The sequence below is a fragment of the Dreissena polymorpha genome, chromosome 3 (assembly GCF_020536995.1).
Source record: "Dreissena polymorpha isolate Duluth1 chromosome 3, UMN_Dpol_1.0, whole genome shotgun sequence".
Taxonomy (NCBI): domain Eukaryota; kingdom Metazoa; phylum Mollusca; class Bivalvia; order Myida; family Dreissenidae; genus Dreissena; species Dreissena polymorpha.
This window is the reverse complement of record NC_068357.1, coordinates 24,262,534-24,273,901: the sequence shown is the minus strand read 5'-3', so window position 1 is coordinate 24,273,901 and position 11,368 is coordinate 24,262,534. Positions and strand designations below refer to the sequence as shown.

General features: G+C 35.5%; 2 protein-coding genes across 2 annotated transcripts in view; one reads left to right on the top strand and one right to left on the bottom strand.

Annotated features, from left to right (window-relative positions):
* Positions 1–11,368, bottom strand: part of LOC127873303 (serine/arginine-rich splicing factor 4-like) — a 252,711-nt gene that overhangs the window by 113,273 nt on the left and 128,070 nt on the right. The gene's annotated exons all lie outside the window — the stretch shown is intronic.
* Positions 1–11,368, top strand: part of LOC127872091 (calcium permeable stress-gated cation channel 1-like) — a 70,313-nt gene that overhangs the window by 513 nt on the left and 58,432 nt on the right. The window lies entirely within an intron of this gene.

Sequence of the window (11,368 nt, the reverse complement as noted above, 5' to 3'; positions counted from 1 at the left end):
ACTATTTTCTGGGTGAAAATGAGTCAAATACTGGTAAGTTTGTTCATTTTCTTTGTTATGTATATATATATGTTTTTAATTAAAATCTAGTAAAAAAAAGAAAAAAATCTGTATTTGTCAACCTTTTCATCAATGTTTACAAGTCCGTCTGCCTATCAATTAGGTCAGATAACACACTTTATAAAACGGTTTACGTTAACAAAAAGTAATTTTATCAGTTTTGTTAATAGGTCAGGCTCAACACTTTCATTTAAACTTGTAAATACAAAAGAATTGACAATGTCAACAATGACAATCAATGAAAGATAATTGACCAGATCTTTTTGATTATTTTCAGAAAATGAAACAATTCAGAGACCAGAAGCCATATGACAGAAATAATCTGCAAAGGGCAGACACTGGGTCCACTTGATATACTTCTGTGATGTGAGGGTCCTGAGAAGAGACAGCACATTTTTGTGCATTCACTGTTCTGCTGAAGAATGAACGACAAACACTGTTTAATCAAATAAAACAATGGCCGATAGCCATTCGTATTTTTCAGCATTGTTTCGTTTTCTTTGTTAATTTTATACTATTTTTATCATTTCTGATAAACATTATGATGGGGTTAAATAAAAACTATTTCATTTGATTGGTAAGTTGTGTTTTGATGTTTTATTTCCGAGAATAAGATTAAGTACCGCGACTCAACAGATGAACAGTATACACCATCATGAAAAAATGTCGCATATAATTGTTGCCAACTAAAAGTGTCGCTAGCGGTATCAGTTTGGTTACAGTTCGCCAATCTTTTTCACATTGTTATTTGTGATGTAGCCATGTTGATAACGATTCTATAATATTTACACTGTTTCAAATTTCAAAAAAAAATGTTAACAAGTTTGTTGAAAAATTGTGGTGTTTTTTAATGATGCATGCACAGGCTAATGTTCGTAGGTTGCCATTCAGGTAAATTTAATGTGTTTTTGAAGTTCATTCATAGTTTTCGGTAATAAGTAACAAATGATGTCTGTTTAGTGATTCGGATTGAGTGGCTAGTATGGTAAACTGTGGTTGTGTTTAAGAAGGGGTGCATATGGACTTCAGTGCCTTCCACAGGATTTTTGTCAAGCGCCCCGGGGCTGATAGGGGTGGTTCGGGAGGGGTGTCCCCTCCCGACGTTGATTTAAAAAAAAATTAACGTGTCAATTCATGTTCTGTGGTGCGTTATAACTCAAATAAAAAAAGCGTTAAAAGATGTCATTTGGTGCGCTATGACTTCAAGAAAATCCCCCAGTCATAAAAAAATGTTTTTTTATATTGTTTCATTGTTTTAAAACTTTCCCGCACAGATAGTTAAATCCCGACTCGAACGATTCCCCAATACATCTGTTTCAACCCGACTCTATTACTGTATACTTACTTCTTTTCAAGTTTCTATTTATTACCCGATAATCCCGTTTATTCCGGTTTTGAAAATCACTTTCTGGTAAATGTTTACGATAAAAGCTCTCAATTATTTCTTTAACACAAACCTTGCCATTTTTCTATAGTATCAAATAAATTTTAAGTGACTATTTATAGATTTGATGAAATATTGTTCAATACACGCACAATGCACATGACGCGACGTTGTACATGCTGCATAATTTTCGCGCTCTTTGAATTGAGAAAAAGATTCGACACAAAGTAAATTTGCACTGCAAATTTGGAGCACAAATTTTTTAATGTTGCGGTAATATTAACATTCGGAAGTGTGTTTCGGATTAAAAATGCGTTAACATCGACTGACGGGAATGGGTTTCGGATTACAAATTTAATTATTCCCATTTGAGATTTCAACAAATATTAACAGCTGCGTTATGAATTCAACGATAATTTGTTTAAACACTTTACGAGTCAAATAAATGTTTTGACGGAATTATGCCTGAAATTCACGTTGTTAGAGGATTATGCCCGGTTGCCATCATCAGTCTTCTAAGTATCGATTATCAGACGAAACATTTACAAGTGTGCGTAATTAATTCAACGAAAATGTGTTAAAGCGCATTGCGTGTCAAATAAATGTCAGAAAAACAAGGTGAATCAGTTCTATAAATGGACATGATGAAATATACACGTACTGGAATAAAATTGTTGTCGCATAATTGTAACCGGGAGTTATTTGCACTACTTACTTGCTATAAGTAATTAATTGTTTACCACTTACAATTAATTTCTCGTATTAATTATGAGTCATATGTAACACTTGTTTACAGTAAAAAGGTGTGATGATGATGACCGAAACTGTCTTTAATGTACTGTACTAGTTACCGGTTTTATATTACTTAAATGGTTTAACTTCTTGCTAATCAAGCTGCGATAAACTCTTACTTCGTGCCCGACGTCAATCAAAAATAATGGTCGATAGTAAACTCCGCCCTCATAAGCATCCGCGTAACCGATTGGACAATGAACATCACAGTTTGACGACTGGAAAGTTACCTGATACATCCTTGTCAGCATTTAAATGACTGTGTAATCTGGCTAGAATAATCGATATGTGCGTCTTATCAGTGGATTATCCATTACCCCATGTGGTGTTTATGGCGATTACTTGTGAAAGTAGGTACCGATTGCTCTTTTTAAACAGGGAATATTGTTGCACTGATAGGGAAACCTTGATTTTGTTTGACAATCTCCACTTAATTTTACTGAAAAACACACTGATCGGACAATTTCAAGCGCCCCGGGGACTCTGATTTCGAAATTCAAGCGCCCCGGCGAGGAATCGTTAAATGGCCTGTGGAAAGCCCTGATGGACTTTTAGATCGAGCTGTCACAGCAACAATTGTCAAAGGCTCTGGGTGTCCGTTTATATGCACTACGCCCTGTTATGACGTTAACAAACAAGCTGAAAATTAACTTACAAATTGAATTGCTGTGAGGCTTGAAATTTAAATCACGAAAGAAACATGTTTCTGATTGCAGTTGCAAGTATGGAACCCACATCCATCACCATGAAAAGAGTCACTGCTCTATAAAGTGGTGGCTATTGCATTAAAAAATACTGTTGTGACAGTATAACAAAAGCCAAAAGCACAATTGAAATATTATGACTTTAGTAAGCTAAAGGGAGTAAAGCAGTTCAGGAACTTCAGGAAACAGGTTACATAGTACAGTACAGCTCACGCAAAACAAACCCAGTCTGCATAGCTGCGGACAGATTCTTTTGTTTTTATGCTCCCCCAAAAAATTTTGGGGGGAGCATATAGTCGCCACTTCGTCTGTCCGTCCGTACGTCCATGCACAATTTTTGTCCAGGCTATTTCACAGCAACTAATGACAGGAATTCAATGAAACTTTATGGGAAGCTTCACTACCAAGAGGAGATGTGCATATTATCAGCGCGTTCTGGTCGGATGATTTTTCACAGAGTTATGGTCCTTTGAAATTTTCCATTAACTGTACATATAGTGCAATTCTTGTCCGGGCTATTTCTCAGCAACTAATGACCGGAATTCAATGAAACTTTATGGGAAGCTTCACTACCAAGAGGAGATGTGCATAATATCAGCGCGTTCTGGTTGGATGATTTTTCACAGAGTTATGGCCCTTTGAAATTTTCCATTAACTGTACATATAGTGCAATTTTTGTCCGGGCTATTTCTCAGCAACTAATGACCGGCATTCAATGAAACTTTATGGGAAGCTTCACTACCAAGAGGAGATGTGCATATCATCAGGGGGTTCTGGTCGGATGATTTATCACAGAGTTATAGCCCTTTGAAATTTTCTATAAAAAAATTATTGTCCCCCCAACTACTGTGCCCTCAAGACGTTTCCTTTTATCTGAATATATTGACTAGTGCAATATTGTGAGAAAAAAAAACTTTGGGGAGCATCACCCGTCTCCGACGGTGTCTTGTTTTTATATTTCTCTGCATCCCCAGCGAGTATTCACTCGGCATATTGTCGAGGCACTCAACGATAATTTGCGGAGTGACACCGCATCAGTTTCTGACTCGGCATCCATCCGTTGAATCACGCAGTGTCTTTAAATGCAGCAATTTGTCGAGTAGAAATATTTACATATATTGATTGTAGACTATAATAAATTATAAATATTTATAAAATAAACAAATATTAGAAACAGATACAGATTATACACTGATATGTTTACCTCTGCCCGAGTGTGTTAACATTTCGTCAGCTTCTCTGCATACTTCATACAATAACCATGGTATGTCTTCTGTCAAAACAATGATTTTGTAGGTCAGTAACCATATCGAAGAGACATACACAGTTTAATCCCGTAGATGAAACATGACTTGTTTTAAAATCAAATCATATTATTTATTTTCATAACATTTGCTAAAAAACGCAGACAACACAAATATAAAAATTGTTGATCATTTGAATAAAACAAAGGAGGAGAGAATTTTAGCTAACCTAAGTGAACAACTTACTCACTCGTGGGAACAAGTGAGCTATGTAGTGGGAACGACTTACTTGTTCGAGGGAACGAGATAGACAAAACAGGAGTGCAAAACTAATTTAAATGTGAGTGTAGATCACTAATGAAAAAAAGAGCAGTGCAGTAAATAAAGGAGGGGTGCATAAAACAAAAGAGGTGATTTTAGCTAACTCGATATAATGACTTAGTAAGTGGTTCCCACGACAAAGCTAATTCGTTCCCACGAGTTAGTAAGTCATTCCCTGGAGTTAGTATGTCCCGGGAACAAGGTAGAAATAGGAGGAGTGCAATGTAAAAAAAGAGCAGATCAATAGAATAGGGATAACCCAGATATCGATAGACTAAGGATAATATGAATCCGTATGGCAAGAGGTTAAAAAAAAATATAACTCAAAATCTCACTTGAAGTTATTATTACAATCAGTTATGAGTTTGTCATCACTTCAAACTGTTGATAGCATAAAAAACATGCACTTATCACTCCTCCAGGTACAGGATCATACTGCAAGGTGCGAACACAGTTTTCTTTTATAATTGACGTCTAAAAACACAGAAATGGGTGTGAAATACATTGACATTTGTTGATGCGTTTACAATACAAAAGTTGTTTTTTAGCTCATCTATTTTTTGAAAAAAAATTATGAGCTATTGTCATCACCTTGGCGTCGGCGTCGGGTTTAGTTTCGCGTTTAGGTCAACTTTTCTCAGAAAGTATCAATGCTATTGCATTCAAACTTGGTACACTTACTTACTATCATGAGGGGACTGGGCAGGCAAAGTTAGATAACTCTGGCGTGCATTTTGACTGAATTATGTGCCCTTTTTATACTTAGAAAATTGAAAATTTTGGTTAAGTTTTGCGTTTAGGTCCACTTTTTTCAGAAAGTATCAATGCTATTGCATTCAAACTTGGTACACTTACTTACTATCATGAGGGGACTGGGCAGGCAAAGTTAGATAACTCTGGCGTGCATTTTGACAGAATTATGTGCCCTTTTTATACTTAGAAAATTGAAAATTTTGGTTAAGTTTTGTGTTAAGGTCCATTTTATTCCTTAAGTATCAAAGCTATTGCTTTCATACTTGCAACACTTACTAACTACCGTAAGGGGACTGTGCAGGCAAAGTTATGTAACTCTGACTGGCATTTGGACGGAATTATGGGCCCTTTATACTTAGAAAATTGAAAGTTTGGTTAAGTTTTGTGTTTTGGTCCACTTTACCCCTAAAGTATCATAGATATTGCTTTCATTCTTGGAACACTCGCAAACTATCATAAGGGTACAGTAAAAGGACAAGTTGCATAACTCTGGATGTCATTTTTACTGAATTATGGCCCTTTTTTGACTTAGTAACTTTGAATATATGGTTAAATTTTGTGTTTCGATCCACTTTACTTCTTAAGTATCAAGGCTATTGCTTTCAAACTTCAAATACTTTCATGCTATCATGAGGTTACTGTACCTGGCAAGTTGAATTTTACCTTGACCTTTGAATGACCTTGACTCTCAAGGTCAAATTATTAAATTTCTCTAAAATTGCCATAACTTCTTTATCTATGATTAGATTTGATTGATACTTTGACAAAACTACTCTTACCTGACATACCACAATAGACTCCACCCAAACCATCGCCCGTGCCCCCCCCCAACCCCCCCCCCCTTATTTTTTTTTTTTTTTTTTTTTTTTTTTAAGATCATCTCACAAATGACCACCACACCCTCACACTATACCCCCCCCACCCCCTCCCCAATTTTTTTTTTAAACGGTTAAAAAACAAAACTATTTATTTTGATTATTTTATGTTTGAAATACCGTCCAACCATCGCACCCAAGAATCCCCCCCACCCCCCCACCCCCCCCTCCCCCCCACCCTAATCCCCCCCCTTATTTTTTTTTTCATCTCACAAATTACCACCACACCCTCACACTATACCCTCCCACCTCACCCCCCCCCCATTTTTCTTTTATGAAACAGTTAAAAAACACAAATATTTATTTTTATTATTTTATGTTTGAAATACCGTCCAACCATCGCACCCAAGAATCCCCCCCCCCACCCGATTTTTTTTTTCCTTTTTTTTCGCATTTTTGGAAGAAAATGTAATAAATGTCCACACCCCCACACAATGCACCGCTCTTCACTCCACCCCTCCCTCCTTTGTGATTGAAAATGAGAGTCCCTTCACTATCATGAGGGGACTGGGCAGGCAAAGTTAGATAACTCTGGCTTGCATTTTGACATAATTATGTGCCATTTTTATACTTAGAAAATTGAAAACTTTGATAAGTTTTGTGTTTAGGTCCACTTTGTTCCTAAAGTGTCAAAGCTATTGCTTTCATACTTGCAACACAGACTAACTATCATAGGGGGACTGTGCAGGCAAATTAACAAAACTCTGACTGGCATTTTACAGAATTATGGCCCCTCTTATACTTAGAAAATTTAAAATTTGGTGACGTTTTGTGTTTTGGTCCACTTAGGCCAGCTTTTTTATTTTATTTGTTTTACGGGAATTGTTATAAAAAAAATGAGTCGGGGGGGGGGGGGGATAAATAAAAATAAAAGCATGAAATGTGAGCAATCTACCAAAAAAATAAAAATAAAACTGTCTAAGCTGATTTTTTAATTTTTTTTGAAAATTTAAAATTCAGCCAATTTAACCTTATGTATACTTGCATTAACCTTTAAGTGTTTTATATATCTCATTACACTGTTGTAGAAGCTTTTTATAATAATAGTAAACATATTTTTATATATATTTATAGGTAAAAGCACCTTTCGCATGTATTATACTATATTGCTTGAATAGAGACTATTAAACACGCCAGGTGTGTAGTGTATTATAGTGATCGTTAAACTTTTGTTGAGTGTATATCATATGTATGTTTATAACAAATATAGCATGCATTTTACTAAAATAAAAAAGACTTGAAAACTTTTTACATTGTTTACTAGCTTCAAATAACAACCAACTTTGTAACTTTCATCCATGGGTGGAATATGCACACTAAAAAATACTCTTCAATAAACAACAGACTTTCTTTATATCATGATAATTTGTATCAATCATGAGAAAAAAATGAGCCACTTAACAGAAAATTGGACCTTAAGGCGATTGCGACCATTTTGGCTCCAAAAGAGCAGTCTGATCAGGATCCAAAATGTTCAACATAATTGTCATTCAGTCAGTACTTCTAGAGATGTTAAGCGAACACTTTGGATCCTGATCAGACTGCGCTTGAATTGATCTTGATCCAAACTTTGTGTAGTGAAAGTTCTAGTACATAAAATGTGAATATTTCATTTAAGAAACCGAGAGTTATAGACTTATAAAAACATGAGCTGCATTTCATTTTATATTCAGAGAGTTTTAGTGTTTATATATGTAAAGTGAACACAAGGGGCATGACTACAATATTTGGTGTGTAACATCGTTACGAGGTTCTCTTTGAAGTTTGTTCAAATCATGCAGAAAATTTGCCCTCCCTAGGGGTTACTGATTTGCTTATAAATATAAATAATATAATCATTCTCTGAACCGCAAGGCCCATTGGTTTCTTACGTTGCATGCCAACCATATACAGGTTCTTTGCTAAGTTTCCTCAAAGCATGTCTCCGTGGTCAAAACTGTTTGCGCTTCAGGGGTCAACTGATTTATATACATTAATGTATTTGATAATCCCTAACAACAAAGAAGGGTCATGGGTTCAATATTTGGTGTGTAACATGTTAGTGTTTTCTTCTTCTAGGTGTTATCAAATCATACATTTAGAGTAAATAATAACCCGTCCTTGTTTCACATGATTAATATTTACTTATATAATAAAGAGCTTAAACAATCATATTCTCTCAAAACGCATGGGTTAGGTGATAATTATTTTGTATGTGACATTGTATGGTGGTAATCTTCTTAGTTTTTGTATCATGTCAATGGCTTCACATTAGCCCCAACAAGATATTGAGGTAAAAGACACAATTTACCTAGAAACCTAGATTTATTTCATTGAACATTTTATATACATGTAGCAAGGATTTAAATTGTTCTAGTAGAATTACTCTGCTGACTGTATATAATTTACTCGCAAGATTAATATAGAAACAACTTTTGAACTATATAATTGTATATTTTTAGCTCACCTGAGCGATAGCTCGAGGTGAGCTACTGTGATCACTCAGCGTCCGTCCGTCCGTCCGTCCGTAAACAATTTGTAAACATCTTCTTCTACTAAACCATTGAGCCAATTTCAACTCAATTTCATGTGGAGCATCCCTAGGTCATGGGACAAAAGAATTGTTAAAAAAAATGTGATCGCATAACCAAGATGGCCGCCATGACCATATATGGTAAAAACCTTAAAAAATCTTCTTGTCAGAAACCGCTCATCAGATTTTCAAAAAATTTCACAGGGATGACCTTTGAGGGCTCCCCTGAAAAAGTTGTTCAAAGAAATTTGATTCGTCAAAAAACATGGCCGCAGGAGCTCGTTGAACTTTGCATGTTTATTCGTTTTTGCCTATTTTGTGAAAACTTTCAAAAATCTTCCACATTTTTTGTCCGATCCTTTCCAAATTTGCACAGTGTATTTATATCAATGAGGACACGAACCCTACAAAAAATGAGCATTATTGGTCCATGAAGTACAGAATTACCTCCCCTTGAATTGAGAAAATGGTGTTTATGCAATAAAGTCCAAATTTTTCATCCAATTCTTTCCAAACTTGTAAGGATTTAGCATGGTTCAAACAAGGGAAACAACTACGGTTTATGCATGTTCTTTTTATTACAGATTTGCCTCCCTTAATTCATTCAAAATCTCATTTTACAGCAGAGATTCCAAATCTGACCTGTAAATGAGCCCCATATTTACTGCTGGTGCTATGTTACCTTTTCCCATTTGATCATTCTTAAGTATTGGTCTTGTAATGCTGCTACTGCTACTGCTACTGCTACTGCTACTACTACTACTACTACTACTACTACTACTACTACTACTACTACTACTACTACTACTACTACTACTTCTACTACTACTACTACTACTACTACTTCTACTACTACTACCACTACTACTACTACTACTACTACTACTACTACTACTACTACTACGACTACTTCTACTACTACTACTACTACTACTACTACTACTACTACTACTACTACTACTACTACTACTAGTACTACTACTACTAGTACTACTACCACCACCACCACCACCACCACCACCACGTCTACTATTACTACTTCTACTACTACTGCCACTACTACTACTACTTTTACCACTACTACTACTATTACTACTACTACTACCACTACTACTACTACTACTACTACTACTACTTCTACTACTACTTCTACTACTTCTACTACTACTACTTCTACTACTACTACTACTACTACTACTACTACTACTACTACAACTACTATTACTACTACTACTACTACTACTACTACTACTACTACTACTACTACTACTACACCACCACCACCACCACCACCACCATTCACAGTGACAAAAAACGTATTCACACAATGGCTGCTACTACAACTTATAGCCCATATAGGGTGGCATGCATGTTTTACAAACAGCCCTTGTTTCTATGGGATTTTAACCACAACTGTTCATGTTTATCTCCGACACATATTTTTAGGTCACCTGTCATGAAGTGACACGGTGAGCTTATGTGATCGTGTGATGTCCAGCGTCCGTTGTGCGTGCCTGCGTGTGTCTGTGCGTCCGTCCGTCAACAATTTGTTTGTGTAGACAGTAGAGGTCACAGTTTGCATCCAATCTTGATGAAATTTGGTCAAAATGTTTATCTTGATGAAATCCGGTTTGGGATTGTATTTGGGTCATCTGGGGTCAAAAACAAGGTCACTAGGTCAAATAATAGAACAACCTTCTGTAGACAATAGAGGTCACAGTTTTCATCCAATCTTTATGAAATTTGATCAGAATGTTTATCTTGATGAAATCTGGGTTGGGATTTTATTTGGGTCATCTGGGGTCAAAAACTAGGTCACTAGGTCAAATAATAGAAAAACCTTGTGTAGACATTAGAGATCACAGTTTTCATCCAACCTTTATGAAATTTGGTCAGAATTCTTGATGAAATCTGGGTGGGATTGTATTTGGGTCATCTGGGGTAAAAATCTAGTTCAAATAAATAGAAAAACCTTGTGTTGACAATAGAGGTCACAGTTTTCATCCAATATTTATGAACTGTGGTCAGAATGTTTATCTTGATGAAATCTGGATTGGGATTGTATTTGGGTCATCTAGAGTCAGGAACTAGGTCACTAGGTCAAATCATAGAAAAACATTGTGTAGACAATAGAGGTCATAGTTTTCATCTGATCTTAATGAGTCAGGTGAGCGATTCAGGGCCATCATGGCCCTCTTGTTAAAATAGTATTCTATTTTAATCATTTCGTAAAAGACTCACAGTATTGTCAAAATAGAATGGTGTAAACATTTGCACATATTATTTTGTTCCTCTCTTATTCACAGTTAAAGTTCAAATGAAAATTTCTATGGAGTGTGTTGTCTGTATTATTTTTAGGAGAAACAGCAATGACATTTGTTTGGATATATAACAAACAGAGAGAGCTATATAAATGTGAAGATAAAAATAACCCTTGGAACAAATACATAAAGCCGATTGAGCACATTTATCAACAGAGCCTGAGGTGTGATAAATTTACTTGCATTCATTGCAGTACAAATCCTGCAGTATGAAAATATTATGTACAGTTGATAGAACATCATATTTCGGCTAAATAACAACTCATTTTTGAAAAATACATTAAGATGTATTTCTGATTTACAAAACTGATCAAATTATTAAGAAATAAATTCCATTTTTTTTATATGACATTTTGAAAGTCAAAACTTTGGTTTCGTCTGTAGAAATTCAATAAAATGAAC